The sequence below is a fragment of the Chroicocephalus ridibundus genome, chromosome 2, assembly GCF_963924245.1.
Source record: "Chroicocephalus ridibundus chromosome 2, bChrRid1.1, whole genome shotgun sequence".
NCBI lineage: Eukaryota > Metazoa > Chordata > Aves > Charadriiformes > Laridae > Chroicocephalus > Chroicocephalus ridibundus.
Window position 1 is genome coordinate 19,920,505 of NC_086285.1, and position 15,295 is coordinate 19,935,799.

Genomic DNA, 15,295 nt, shown 5'->3' on the forward strand with positions numbered 1-15,295 from the left:
AAACACAAGATCATGTGGGTCGAGGAAAGCAGAAGCAAGAACTGCATTTCCATTTCCCAACCCAGTGAGAGAACGGACACACGATAGCCAGCAGATGCGGTTCCCTTGGATTTCCACAGGGCATGTAGCAACGTCCCTTGGTAAAGAAACAAAGAGAGGAGATCCTCGCATCAATAAAAAGCTGAATAAAGATAGGAAAGACCCCGTAGGAACAAAAGCCAAATTTCCCAGGGGATGAAGATTACCAGTGGCATCACAGAGTATGCACTGGTCCAGGCAGCTCTCAACATTAGTGAGCTGCAAAAGAAGGTATAAGAGGGCAAAGCTTGCTGAGAATATTATGATATTAAAGGAAATAAAGACAAGGGCTGATTATGAAGAAGAGGCTTCACAAGATTCACTGACTGGGTGGTAGAGTGACAGATGAAGTCCCATGTAGACAAATGTAAAGTGATGCACGTTGACTTTGAACAGACTATTACCACTCAAACAGAGAGTGTGAGGTGATAACCATTCTGTGAAAATTTCAGCTCAGTGCTCATTAGTGATTAAAAAACCAAATAGATGTTAGAAAATGCTAGGAAAAGAATAGTGAACAAGACAGATAATACCATTATGCTACTGTACAAATCCACAATCTACCCACATTTTGAATATTGCATGCAGTTTTATTTCACTCCAGGTCAAAAAAGATATAGCAGAAATAGAAACGTTAAGAAAAAGGCGGTGTGGATGATCAAAGTTATGGAACAATTTCTGTACAGAGAACAACTAAATTATGTAGGACTCTCCATTCTGAAAACAGATGACTCAAACACCTGTTTGAGGTCTATAAATATGAGTGACAGAGAGAAGCTGAATAGGGAGAGACTGTTCTTTGTCTCTCTCAATACAGACTGTAGGGTCATCAAATGAAACGTAGGCTAATGACTGAAAAATACACAGATGTGAATATTAATTTCCCAGAGCACTATGGAAGTGCTGGTAAGCTGGGGACCTTCTTGCTGTAGAACATGGCAGTTGCTGAGTTTACAAGAGTTTAAAAAAAATTAAAGAAGCAAGTTAAAGGAAAAAATTCTATTGAGCACTGTTTAAAAGAAGGACGTAATGCTTGGTTTCTTTCAAGTTATCTCTTAACCCTATACTGCTGGGAGCTGGGAGGGTATTCCAGGAGTACCACTATGTACTCTCCTTGATCCTGTATTCTTCCTTAGGTAACAATCACCATTCGAGACAGGCTGTTGGGCTGGACCTCTGGTCTGACCTGCTACAACTGCTAAGAAGCCCCGGTGCTGACAGTAACACTTTGTCATCCGTGCTAAACATAAAGAAATGGAAGCATTTACTTACATTACAACAGAAAAATAACAACCCCAGACCTAATCAAAACACTCTGCTGTGTAGTGAGAATCATACGGAAATCTACTAGTGGAGCAAGGACATAGGAGAGAATGAACGGCATACAATACATTAAGTCATATCATGTCACCCGTTATAAAAATGGCCTTAAACATTTGTCTATACAGGAAAGTTAGTGTAGTGGAAGCTAGAGAATGAATTTGCAGTGCTTCAGCTATTCCACAGAGGTGGCAGACAACGCAGGGTAAATCTTACATGGCATCAGCATGTGAAGCTCTGGCTACCACCAAGTGTCAGAACGCTATTAAACCTTTTGAGCAAGGCACCTGGACAGCTTCGGGGGGCTGAGATCATCTTTTCTCCCACATTAACTCCCCAGTACTGAGAGGCCACTCTGGAGGACTTCAGGTCGCATGATTCAGGCTGAAGCACAGGGTGGCACCAACACTCCCTCAGCCTTCTGTGTCTTTCTGGGGTACAGGACCCAGGGTGAGGGCGGGCAAGGCGTGCAGATCAGCACAGAGCTCTCCACAGCGTAGTACTGGGACTTGGCAGCAGTAGGATCACTGGCAATTTGCTCATTTAGAAGCATGAAACCTGAATGCCTGCCCACACTACTGCGCACAACCTCTCCATGAAGGCATCGGATGTTTTGTCCCTGCAGTTCTTTGGAAATTTCCTTTTACTATTTCCTTACCGTATTGGGATGCCTAACCACCTCCCCGCTTTCCTGTTCCAAGAAAACAGGAGAGCTTTTTTTTTTTTTTTTTTTTTTTTGTTAGTCAGGAGATTTTTCAAGGGCAAAGAATAATACACCTTTTATTAAGCAGCTATGCACGGTAAGGAACTTTTTACTAGCAATTTCTCAAGGAATGTTATGACTGGCTGACTTGAAAGAGGCCTATCCAGAATCTCATTAGATTTTCAAGTACTTCAGAAAGCAGTTCTTACTGAATTATCAAACTTGCAGGAAAGCAGTGGCAATTTCATACCTGAGATTATGTACTTTTGTGTTAACTGCAAAAACATATCAGACTAGTAAGGAGTGTCATGCACTTGGAGCTACTGCAGTAACAGGGAGCTGCTGGGATATGTTGGAGAAGACTGTAAACATTTTATTTGCATGATTAAATACTGTTTTTCAAAGGGATGCACATATGACACGATATACAGTGATGGATCTCAGTAACTCTTGACCCAGAAAATCTGAGGTGGTTAAAAAAAACACAACACAAAAGCTTCATGGGTGTGGAGCACACAGGGTTCATAACACCTTGCATAAGCAACCTTTGCATACTGCTGTTTGGACAGAGCAGCCAAATCTGTCCTCTGTTGGAGACCAGGGCCCTGCATACGGACCTGCACAGGTGGCTGCAGGCTGGCAGAAGCGCTGGTTGTTCTAGAGCTGTTTTACGCCCATCTGCAATATTGACACTGCAAATAAGAGAAAATCAGAGTGCTGTTTTCCAACTGATGGGACTTCTCAGATACCACCAAAGAATCCCAGACCTTTGTTCTTCTGAAGGGAATCCAACCTGCCACACCTCACCTAGTCTCAGCCATCAAAAATACAAGCAACTAGTGTAAGCTATTCGCCCAGTAAACCACAGGGGTGAAACACAAACCTGCTGAAGGTTACTCATCCCACTCAATCTAGGCACCTATTTTAGGATGGGGTGCATTAGTCTCCTGAGACGTATTTTCATGACAGTAGAGCAGCACACACATTAGACTAAATGCCCAACGCACATAGGGCTGGTGTCACAGGAGGTGACTCACACACAGGCAGAGCAGAGCAGTGACTGTTCAGTGGGCAGCTCTCCACTGGAGGTAGTGGTGGTCTCCTGAAAACATCTGCACATACGGCTTTTTGGATGGTATCACACTTCCTTAAATAGTTCTGAGAATAAAATAAAATTAATTTTTTATTTGGAAAAACATGTACTGTCTATTCATGGAAATATCTTCTAATACTCTTCTTAACACTTCCACAATGTTTTAGGCAGTGGGTGATTCCCACGTAGACTGTTTTCCTCAAGAGCCAAGCATATATTTAATCCTGAATTTTAGACTCACGTTGCAGATTGTCTGTATGAAGACTTTCCTATTTCTATTCTTGCCTGACACTTTTTGTCATACTGTTTCGTTGCCAGCAGACTAGACAATCAGTTTCTTAAACACTTCTCTCTTGAAGCAAAACAATCCAACTCAGAGCATATTCTAAGGAGACTCTCACCATCATAAAATGCTGTTTTACAAGGCTGAGGACTGTCTGTCTTTCCCTTGCACTACGTTTCTGTTTGCAATCCCACAGCAGATGGAGTCGTTGAATGCCTCCTGGCCAGGCTTTGAAAACCAAAGCATGAAGCCTGCTCTTAAACTTCTGTCCGTAACACTTCATGAGTGGTTGCCGTGGCTGTGCCAGAAGAGTTGCAAACAGCACTTCCTTCTACACTTTGACCCCAATCCATGTAGACACATCCCGGCATCCACACCGGGCTCTGCTGAGCAGCGCCGGAATCTCAGGTCTGCGCAGCATATGGCACCACACAGAGAAGGTAACACTTCTTCCTCTCACGCAAGCACACACGCGCCCGCTGCGACTGCCTGCTTAGCTGTTTCTTCTCTCATCTCTTGGCTCATCATCTTCAACATATTTTGCTGACAACATACCTTACTTTACCCCATATAGCCCCTCGCCCCCAGAAAACACATGAAGAAAAGCTATGGCAGTACGTAGAGATGAAGGCATAGTTAAAAGGTTGAGATTTCAAAGCTGTTGGCAGCTGGACAGGATGGACTGGTGAGAGGCGGAGAGCTGGGCTGGGGTGTTACAGCAGCTGAAGGCTGTTCAGCATCAGCGTGACTACCTGCAGGGAAAGCGAGCACCCACCTCCTGCCGGCGTTGAAGCTGCTGTCCCTGAAAGCACACAGCCCAGCAGAAGGAGAGGGAAATCGCTTCTTCTCCTTGCTACTTTGTCTTAAGACTTGTCCTAGCTTTTCACTTTGTGGTCATCGGATGGTTATGCTCAATGTCCTGCCAACAAAATACATGCAATTTTTGCAAAACTAAACAAACAGTTTCCTACCATGGAAAGTCCCAAAGCACTGAGAAAATAGGTTCATCTCCACCCATTTGTCTGTTTCAAAACTTCCTTCGCAGCTTCAAATTACAGCCTTCTAATGAAAGCAAGGGGAAATCAGATGAACGGGGAAATCAGACTTTGCCCATAGGGATATTAACAACATGCAAATCACTTTTTTTTTAATTTTATTTTATTTTTTTTTTTTTTTAGAAAAAAGATCTTTTTGAAATTTTCATTTGCCTCTCATCCTCAATGAAACAAAATGAGCCCCCCCGAAAAGAAGAAGGTGCAGAAGCACGTCCTACGCGCTCCCTACGGGTGGTAAATGGGGGGGGGGGGAGCGTGCCCCGGGGGGCGGGCAGGGCGGGCAGCAGGCAGCGGGCAGGGCGGGCAGCGGGCAGGGCGGGCAGCGTGGGGGGCGGGCAGGGCAGGCAGCAGGCAGGGCGGGCAGCGGGCAGGGCGGGCAGCAGGCAGCGGGCAGGGCGGGCAGCGGGCAGGGCGGGCAGGGCGGGCAGCAGGCAGGGCGGGCAGCGCGGGGGCCGGCAGCCGGGGCGCTGCTGCCCCCTCCTGGGCCACCCGCCCGCCTTTGCGCCCAGAGGGGTCCCAGCCAGGCGGGACCTGCCGCATGTTCCTGGGATGCGGAGCGCGGCATTTTATAAAGGGAAGGGAAGAGAAGGACGAAGCCCGGGCAGCTGCTCTCAGTAACTACGCAGCTCCGGACATCATCATCGAGGGCAACGTTATTCCAGAGCCACGCCAAGGCAAGGAGCGACGCTGTTAGCGCTGTCGCTAGCAGAAAGGGTGGGAGTGCCAAAGGAAAGAGAGAGAGATGCTGAAGACAGACCTGGAGGTCTCTCTGGCTGTGTTTGTAAGACATCTCTCCCATGGCAGAGGATACATAATCAAATTAAAAACAGACAGACAAACAAAACAGAAACATTCCCAGCCAGTTTACATCTGGATCCAAAACAAAGTTATTCTCCATAAACCTGAGTCTCCCACTGAAAACATGTTGAGAGAAATTACTTCTTTGATGTACTTACTCCTTCTACCAAAGGCTCCCACCGGCTCTGATGGGTCAGGTGCTCAGGTTGCCTCAGACCAGGAGAAAAGTCTCTTGATATTTAAATCGAAGGCTTTCAAAGCTTCATCTAAACCCAACTACTGCTTTCATCCACTGAAACAAAACTAATCATGCAGGACGATATGCAGGGCTGCATAAATCAGAGGCACCATAGCACTCAGCAGACAAGGAGCTGCGCAGCTCTAGAGAGCTTATACAATCTGTCCTTGCTGGTCTACAGCATCTAATGGCCAGCCAGCTCCTGCGTCGGCCTTCTCCTCCCAGGTAACTCCAAGCAAAGTACTGTGCACAAACACAAGCCTGAAGTCACATCAAAGCAGATTGCTCAGGCAAGATCCACGTCTGAGAGAAAAGTCCAAAAATTTCATCAGGCCTGGATAAGAAAAGTTCAAGTTATTCTTAGATGCTGTGTTTGGGATCTTCTTGAACACAGCGGAGTAGAAGTTCTCCCTAAGGCAGGCATGAAACAACTTAAAATCTCCAGTCTTTCTCTAAGACCTCATTTGTTTTCAGGGTGAAGCCTCAGGCTTTTGGCTCAGACTGTTAGCCACAGCCCCAAAACTGGCTAGACCACAAGAGAATCTGCTGTAAGCCAGTACACTAAGACTGATTACCCACTTAAACTCTACTTAAGATCTCAAAATAGGTGGAAGATGGTACATTTTACTCTGTAAAAACTCATGACGCTTGTTTTTTGTGGTTACACTGATGATGCATGTAGGCATGCACACTTGGCACTTTGCACACTCACTGCAATGCCATCAATGTGAACTGCTAAATTCTGGAGGAAAAATCAACTTTTATAATTGCTCTTTAGTTACTGGGGTTGATGTCTGGTTGAGGATAAAAACAAAACAAAACATAAAGTCTTACACCAAATACAAGCTGTGATGCTGGAAAAATTTTGAACTGCTCATATAAAATACCCACACATGGGACATTCTGCATTACTTCTTAACATTACTGCATTTTCTTCACAGGGATGGGGTTAGATTTAAACCCCAAGAACGCATTAGTGGTGCCTACGGAAAGAAAAATACCCAAGGAATTTATAGCTGATATACCAAAAAAAAAAAAAAAGCTTAAACTTGACTTGGCAAAGTCTTTACACATATTAGATAAAAGACTTAGAAAACAGATGCTCCTTCTTACCAGCAGCCAAGATCTTCTAATATCCCTACAACTTGTTAATCAACTAACATATGGTACCACTTTAGGAAAACACACCATTCTGATTTTGCATTTACATGGTCTGCTTCCTACAGAACTATTGTCAAGATTTAGCCATTGTAATATAACCTAGTAATTTTTATTCCTATACTTTAAATTAATCGATAAGCACAGAAATAAAAAGAGAATCAATTTAAATCCAAACAACAAGTAAAACTCATTTTCACATGGTTTCCAGTAATGGATGAATTTCCTCTTACCTCACCAGTCTGAACCTCACCAGTCTGTATAAAATCACAATTTGCTGCAAAATTACAACATAAATTCTGTTGACTTTGACTTAAAGCCCCTGAAAACCCAATACATTAAGGGTTTTGGGTACAGCTAAACTGTCGAGGCAAAATTTAATGTAGCTTGGTAATATCTGCACAGGGTGGTTCCCACATATACATAACTTTACTAATGTGTTTTAACGTCTATTTTATACACATATGAGGCCTTACTGTCTCCTAAAAAGACACTGTAATTTACTTACACACAATATAATACTTCTAAACACATACTAGGTAAAAAAATTAAAATGTAATTAAGGTTGTCTTTTTAATGAACCCTATATTTAAGTTTTAAACCAGTATTGCTCTGCTGTCCTAGTCTCTCTCAGCCTGCCACTGGCTTAATTTATCAATACTCAGCTGCTGGGCCTTATCAGCTTCTGCCACCCTTAGACAAATTCAGTGCAAGTCCATTCACACTACCACACGCCTTGCACAAACCCCTCAATCCAGGCGCCAGGTCGTGATTTCTGCTACTTCTCCAGCACACAGCGATGTGAGCAGCCTGCTCTCCAAAGGCGTTTTGTAGACCCTGCTTACGGACTGCTGCAACAGCTCGAATCATAGAACCATTTAGTTTGGAAAAGACCGTTAAGATCATCAAGTCCCTCCGTAAAACTAACACTGCCAAAACCACTACTAAACGATGTCCCTCAGCACCACGTCTACACGTCTTTTAAATACCGCCAGGGATGGCAACTCAACCACTGCCCTGGGCAGCCTGTTCCAATGCTTGATAAACCTTTCGGTGAAGAAATTTTTCCTAATATCCAACCTAAACCTCCGCTGGCACAACTTTAGGCCATTTCCTCTTGCCATGTCACTTGTTACTTGGGAAGAAGCCCACCCCCACCTGCACTGCTTCTCCAACACTAAATTAAACCCAATGCTTTTGCAGCACCAGGTGGGTTTTGGTTGCTGCGGTTCTTTCTGCAGTGCTGTGGCAAGGGGCGATTAAAGAAGGTGCAAAGGTGTGGGGCACCGGGTGCTCCGGGCTTTGCAGCAAGCAGCACGGGTATTTTGCCATGTCACCCTGCAGACAAGGTGACATCCAAATAGCTCCGGTCAAAGTGTGGAAGGGAACGACTGTCTCTGCCCAGACATGGAAACAGTAAGCAAGAACAAAGAAGTTTTGCAGAGAGAAGTCTATAAAGCAGTAAAACTCGTAGAGAAAGCTTAGGAGGACATTTATGTTTTATGTTTGCTATTTAAATTAAAGATAGGCAGTTTTGAATATATATGGTGTATACATGTTCTGCATTTTGAGGCTGTTAGGAGAGCTCGTTTTTTGGCTGTTTTCTAATGCTTTTAACATCAGACACAGATGTAGCACAATTTAAAAAACACTTTCAAAGTACTGTCATATGGAATCTTGTTTACGAGTACAAAAAGAATTGCCTTACAATGCCACTTCTCAGCACTTGAAATGACAATGGATGCAGTTCTATTTAAAGGAAGAGATAATTGTAAAATTTCTGAATACCTGAAATACACTAAAAGCACCCAACATGTTTTACAGACAAATTACCAACTTTCGTTCAGGATTTCCAATGGCAGGATAAAAATGGAAGTAAGGCACGTGAATTCCTGAAATTTGTCTAAGATACAGTTTTGAAGTTGAAATCTGGGTTTTCACTTGCAAGAAATACAAACACCCAATGTTACAGGAAAATAAAGTGATGTTAGAAAAGTGAAATAAAGAAAGTGCTGCAACTTTTAGTTATTTGACACTTTTGAAAAATTTTATAAATTCATATAGATAGGCTAGAAGGCAATCTGATATTCTCAGTTTATTCATGATTAAACTTTGAACTATCCATACATACACCTGCATGCACAAACACATAAAGCTACACCTGTATGTTTCACAGCATATCTCTCCCTCTCTATATTGCTCATCATCAATTAAATTATAAACCGTATCAAGAGGCGCAATAATTTCCTGTACAGCATGCGGTATAATGGTCCACTGTATTCTGGTATGGGTACCAGGCTACTACTCATAATATAATACTTGATACCTTAAAATGGATTGCCGAAATACTCTCTCAGTTAAATATTTAATTTTCATTTAAAAGTAGTAATAATCTTCTTAAACAGATGCATGAATGAAACGAACATAAATAGTTTCACATTTTGGCACGCGCATCTGACAGAGATCTTTAAGAAATCCAAAGCAGGTGATGACTGTCTGTGGAAGATAAAAGAGAAAACAAGTCCCACCTGGCCAAGTCCCAAAGCAGAACATGGGATGGGATGAGATGCTCAAGGCTAGAACGCGTCTCTTCTCAAAGGCTAGCACATACGTGACAGGGACAGTGTGTGACAGTGGCACACCTGGGTATACAAGCAGCTTCACGAGCAAACTAACTTCCCACCTGCAGCAACATTTTTGGCTTGAAAAGGGTTGCAGAGAATACCTTGATAAATTATCTGATGGAAGATGTTTCTTCCGTCTCCAGCTTCTTTTTTGCTTTTTTAATTATTATTTTCTTTTGAGTTCTGCTGCACAAAAGTATAAGAAAGCCCCTCATCTGCTTAGCAAGTCTCAGTTCCTAGGGGCGGCAAAAGGAGAACAAATGTGAATTTTCAACAGTTTAAGACTTTTGGGGTGCACAGCTGCTTTGGCATTTGTGTAACAGCTCTTACCAGGGTCCCACAAGCAGGAGCGGATTCCCAGCCACCGGGATAAAGACAAATCTCCTCCCGACAGCCGAGGAGCGGGCAGGGAGGCACGGGCAGCGCCAGACCTGGCCGAGACCCTGGGCTTTGCCCCGCTTCACCCAAGCTGCCTCCCCCCAGAGCCAGCCCCGCGGGGGGTGAGCAGGGGACAGGGGACTTCAGGGCGTCCCGCTCTGCTCCCGCACACCCACCCCTCGCTGCACCAGCAGCACCTTCACCGCGTAACGGAGGAGCACAAGGGCTTCCCCCTCGCCCCCAGCCCCAGGTCTGCTGCCCGCAGTGCCGTCTGCCTTCAGCACGGCAGCGCACGCTTCAGGATGAAGTACGGGATTAGGTATTCCTTGAACACCTCTCTACTTTCGATTACAGTGAGAGAGAAATGCATTTATACAAACACTCTCATTCTAACATGCTCACCTAGGATATCTAGCTCTGCCGTGAGGGAGGTTTGGATTGCCCTGCTATTGATATTTAAGCAGGGCCCTTGATTCTAAATTGTTGATGGAAGTACCCTAAAGCAACCTGAAACATCTGAAAAGATAAGAAACATTACAGATGCATGGATGGGCAAAATTACCTCTCTCTCTTAATCCAGGCTCCTGGATAATGAAATGCACTGCTAATGTCTCTCAGAGGTACCTCATCAGTTTAGGCTGATGCTTTGTCATAAAAGCAGTAGCCGATCTGCTATTGCTTCCTTTTCGAAGTGAACATTTCACCCTTGCTATATCACCAAATTCGTATCTACTGAGTTCAAAGCCAAACACAATACCCGCAGTCCCCCCCACCCCTTAAAAAGATAAAACATACTGTATTTGCAGTACAGACAATTAAATTTCTAGATAATAACAAGATGCATGAAATCAAAACTTCATACAAATCTTTTAACTTACTGAACTATTCTCCTGCAGCAGAGCGTTCTGCACCAGCTATTAGCAACAAGAAGGGAATTTCCTCCTCCTCAGTCTATTCTTGAAATAGATTGCAGTAAGTCTTCCTTTCCAACCTCAGCCTTCAACAGCAAAAGGAAGCAACTCTCAATCCACAGGCAGGAACAACCTCACGAACTAAAAAACAAACCAACAACAACCAAACAACCCCCCTCCCAAAATTTTGGCTACCACTGTATTAAAGGTCAACACAGCCATTTGAGAAAGAAGATCTCTATGAGCTGTTTTAAAAGACTTCCTACTGCAGAAACCTAAATCATAGCATAATGCTTACTTGCCTTGCCTTTCAAGTCCGGAAAACTCTTTGTTAAGATCACTTATAGTAAGGAAACAAGTTTTCACTCACTCTGTATGTGTATTTTTATAAGCCAATCTTGTAAATAAACCAGTAACACTTTATGGAGGGCAATAGTGGACAGATTGCCTTTGCCGTAAACATTCAATGAAAATTTGTACATCAGCCCACATGGCCTAGCAAGATCTGGGAATTCACCCCATACGACAGGGCCAACAGCGAAAAAACAAGAGACAACAAAAAGGCTCAGGTGCTAACAGCCTCCTGACAACTTTACTCCAAGCAGCTATCATTATAGGCAAGGAAAAAGCAAAATATTTACCAAGTAGCTGTATAAATCTGCACTGCACAGCATGGAACAATCTTGTTTCAAATACCTCAATTAAATGGAAGCCAAATCAATAGCTAAACCATATGCTAGACCCTGAGATCAGCATTGTCTACAGCAGTGATGAAAGGTGGGCATTAGCCCGCTTATCAGACTGCTGAGTTCAGAAACTGAGAGGAGTCCTTAATTTTTTGGGTTTGTTTGGGTTTTGGTTTGGTTTTTGTTTTTTTTTTTTGTTAAAGACACAATGTTCTCTCTCCCTTCTTCATTTCCTCAGCCGGGACCAGGTCCCCTCCTCTCCTAAAGGCTGAGGAAGGGGGCTTTGCACGACAGCTCACGAGACTCCCTCTTAGAGATCTCTCTGTATCATTGAGGGATTTTGGCAGAGAGAGGCTGGTGCTGCAGCCCCAGCTAAAGCAGCCTCAGCATCACTTATAACCTTAAGAATGGCGGGAGGCCAGAATCATCCCTGTGTAGCCCATGCCTTCTCCCTGGGATCTGATAAAGAAGCCTGAAAACTCTCCTGTGGTATGAGCACTTCAGCCTTGACACAACCTTCCCAGGACTCTTCTGTGAGGACTGTGTTGACAAAAAAAGTTCTCCCCAAGATACTCATTAGCATTGTATGGGGAATCACAGGATCCTCAATACATCATGCCACTCCTAGATTTACCACTCCCTTATTCTTTTCTTTTTCTGACACTTCTATAGACTTGAGAAACAGAGAAAACATGATCTAGCCTTTTCATACTTTTATGTGAGACAGAAGAATTGTAACAGCACAACAGAGTCATCACCTTCCATAAAGAGACAAAGAAAGTCCTTCCTAGTACATACCTCCCCCTGTCCCTGATCAATTTAGGACAATCTGATCCATGATCAGAAAGACCAGAGTGCTCTGGACTTCTCTATGGAGGTTTTATTTGCTGTATGGGGAGCCCAGGCTGCTCATTCAGGCGTTGAAGTTAGATGACTAAAAATCATCTTTGAGAATAACAGACTCCACTGGAATTCAGCCCTGACTCAAAGCCTCAATGTAACAAAATGGCTTTTCACAATAGAGAAATGCAAATTATGGACAGATGCTCCATCAGTGCAAAGAATGATCACAAACTGAAAACAGAAACTTGGAAAAACAAAGTGTGCAGGAAATCCAGAAAGAACAGCGTTGGGGTCAACGTGACAAAGGAAAAGAGCTGAAATTGAAAGATACTCTCTATTGGGAAAAGTATGAAGAAATACAGGAAAAATACTTCCACAAGTTATCTGGCAAAGAAACCCTCCATTAGGAAGCAGGGAAATAAAACGGAGCACGCTTCTGGGAGAAACGCAGAGAGAGGCATTTGATGGCTCATGGCTACCTGCCATCTGATTAGCGGTGAGTGCTCCTACCATACAGGCAGAAGGTACAAAAATGCACCAATATACTGAAATCCCGTCCTGGGAAAGCATGTGACAATACTTTAATTAACACTGGCAATGCTTGCACCTCCCAAAACGTCAATAAAATTTGTCACAGATCTATTCAGTTGATGATGATTTTTATTTCATATGAGAAAAAGGAGTGCCGTCTCAGACTAATTAGCTTTCCATACCAAAATCCAGGTTCATCTAAATACCGGACTAAATGCTAACAGATGCTATCTTGATTTCACATTTAAAATCCAAGACAGCAGTTCCCAAAGTAGGGTCCCAAACTCTATAGGGCCTGTTGCAGGTTACTCAGGGCTCTGTAAAATCTCACTAAAATCTCATTTTACCACACCCAGAAAACATCCTTGGGGAGTAAAGAGAGTGCAGTAGCCCTTCCTACACCCACAGGCTTTGCCCCTGGTTGGAAGAGAGATGGAAGGAGGGTGGTGACTGGACCCAGTAACAGGCTGCATCCACAGTATGCATGAAATCGCTATTTAGCAGTGAGTGAACTTTCTGTAATGCTTCTTACCATATCCTCGTTTTAGTCATGGTATCTCTGATTATGAAGTTACAGAAAGTTTGTTTGCGGCTGCTAATACTTTATGTTTTTTTAATGAAAACCGTTCCTGACTGTAGCCTCCTCTGTCAGAGTCACCCTGGACACAGCCAGGATGTAGGTGGGGAGAGACAGCTGCTGAAAGGCTCATACACCACAGCTCAAAGTTTCATCCCAGTTCTTCCAAAAGCTTGGTGTGTCCCTGTTTTGCCTTAATTCCCTTCCAGAAAGTACTGGAGTAACCTCTGACAACCTGTTACGGCTGCGCGTGCATGTTTTGCCACAGCTGCTGCAGAAATATCCTTTGAAGACTCAACCTTGCACTTCTCAAGGACAGTCCCTTAAATAACCCACTGTAACGCATTTCATAAGGATCCTCTACACGTTACCCCTTCATAGCCGGAACGTGCCAGTATCACTGGGAGACTTGTTTCAATGATGCAGCTAATGCTTTTACCTCTGTTATACCATTATTAAAACTAATAAACTAATGCTTATGTTTCTGGTTTTCACAATTCTTATGTCCCAGAAAGCAAAATCATTTTTATACAGATTTAACTCCATCTTCCAGACAACCTGAGCTAGATCCTAGAAGTCAGAGGAGGGAAGAGGCTTTCCCATATCCAACATGCAGCGATCCCACCACTTTTCCTCACACTTCCTCGCTTCTTGGATCTCTGTCCTCCCTGCTCCCAGCTGCGGTGGCCCAACGTCAGCAGGAAGAGTGGGAGTTATCCCCTGTCCATCAGCCAGCAATCCAGCAGCCAGTGCACCACCCCAGCAAGGGGAAGCCACAGGCGAAACAACACAGTCAAAGGAGAGCACAGTGACAAAAACCTGTGTGCTTATGTTAGTTCCGTGGTGACAGCACGGTGCCTGGAGCTTCTCCAGTGCAACAGCAGACTAAGACCACAGGGCAAGAAGCAGGTGCCCAGGTTGTTCTCTTGGATTTAAGGCATTTAAAACGCACCATGGGTGGGTGCTATCAGCTATCACTATCTCACTGCCTGTGCTGGACTGTTTGGCATCGCAGGAGGCGGGTAGTAGATCTGATGCTGAAGACATGGGCATTACTTGAAGCTAGAGACTCAGCATAGCAAAGGCTGCTGAATGTCAGTGAAAACATTCACTCCTGTGTCCTGAAAAGGAGGTTTCTAAGATGACAAGCTCTTTAGAGTCATTTGCCTTAAATTCTTGCTCTGATCTGGCTGTGTCGCCACAACGGATAGGAACAAAACACAGCCGCTATTAAACGGCACAGGAGCTGCACAGTATTTGGAGTACTTTTGACTAAGTAAGGAAGTATAAGACTTGTTAACTTAAGAGCCTACTAGAATAGAATAAAGAGAACTCCGCCAGTGGGTTCAAGAGCAAGCAAAAGGCAAATGCTGCTTTTGACTGGTGACAGATAAGTAGAACAAAACATCGGAGAGAACAGGAGACTGGGAAGCTGATTGCCATAGTTTCAGCTGGGATGGAGTTAACTTTCTTGCTAGCAGCTGGTGTAGTGTTGCTTTGGATTCAGGATGAGAAACAGTGATGGTAGCGCGCTAATGTTTTTGGTTGTTGCTAGGCAGTCAAGGACTTTTCAGCTTCTCACACCTTCCTGCCAGCAAGCAGGCTGGGGGGGCACAAGAAGTCGGGGGAGAGACACAGCCGGGACAGCTGACCCCCGCTGACCAAAGAAGTATCCCATGCCATATGATGTCATGCTCAGCATATAAAGCTGAGAGAAGAAGAAGGACGGGGGGAACATTTGGAATGATGGCGCTTGTCTTCCCAAGTAACCATTATGCGTGACGGAGCCCTGCTTTCCTGGAGATGGCTGAACACCTGCCTGCCGATGGGAAGCAGTGAATGAATTCCATTAGTTCCTTGTTTTGCTTCGCTCATGTGCGTGGCTTTTACTTTACCTACACTCTAGTGTCTTTATCTCACCCCATGCGGTTTTCCTCACTTTTACTCTTCTGATTCTCTTCCCCATCCCAACTGGGGAGAATGAGCAAGCCGCTGCGTGCTCCTGGTTGCCAGCTGGGG

General features: G+C 44.2%; 1 protein-coding gene across 9 annotated transcripts in view; it reads right to left on the reverse strand.

Moving 5' to 3' along the window:
• Nucleotides 1–15,295, reverse strand: part of KIAA1217 (KIAA1217 ortholog) — a 371,004-nt gene that overhangs the window by 193,457 nt on the left and 162,252 nt on the right. Inside the window, exon 1 of one of the 9 annotated variants that reach the window (XM_063324657.1) lies at nucleotides 10,607–10,678. The exons of 7 other annotated variants lie outside the window; for them this stretch is intronic. The gene's annotated coding sequence lies outside the window, so the exon portion shown is untranslated. Of the gene's footprint in view, nucleotides 1–4,252; nucleotides 4,365–10,606; nucleotides 10,679–15,295 lie in introns of those variants that run through there. One more of the 9 variants, XM_063324658.1, reaches the window with a different exon arrangement.